This window comes from Bison bison, unplaced genomic scaffold, assembly GCF_000754665.1.
Source record: "Bison bison bison isolate TAMUID 2011002044 unplaced genomic scaffold, Bison_UMD1.0 scf7180017864108, whole genome shotgun sequence".
NCBI lineage: Eukaryota > Metazoa > Chordata > Mammalia > Artiodactyla > Bovidae > Bison > Bison bison.
Genome location: NW_011494680.1, coordinates 10,485,136 through 10,485,689, shown reverse-complemented (window position 1 = coordinate 10,485,689; position 554 = coordinate 10,485,136).

Here is a 554-nt window from a genome sequence, read left to right as displayed (position 1 = left end):
TTCGAATTCCAGGATGTGTGGCTCTAGGTGAGTGATCACACCATTATGCAGTTCTTACCTCTCCATCAGTTTTAGGTCCCGAACCTCTGCTTTCTGTCCCCTGGAGCAGCAGGAATTGTTTCTTACTGAAAATCTAACTTGTCATACTCTGTCCCTTTTTTCTTATTCAATTGAAATTTTTACAGACAGCCAGTCTTAAATTGGGGCCTTGAGGGTCCAATTTGTCATATAGGTTGTATTATCTGTGCATTGTTTTCAGGGGGAAGGTGAGCAATCAAACTTTTAAAAAATTATAGTGTATTTTAAAAAATAAAAACTGTGGATTTCTTTTAATTATCTCCTTCCTGGCTTTTCTTAAAAATTCAAAAGCTGTAACATTGCATCTGGCTTTTGGTCTTGAGTTACTGGTGTCTGTTTCTGTTGCTACAATCTCCACCTCTCTCTATTACCCTCCAACCCAGAGTTGAAACATGGGAAATACAAATCAGTATGTCCACAGATAAACTGAGGCATATTTATAAAATTAAGAGTTTATTTGAGCAAAAATTGATTCC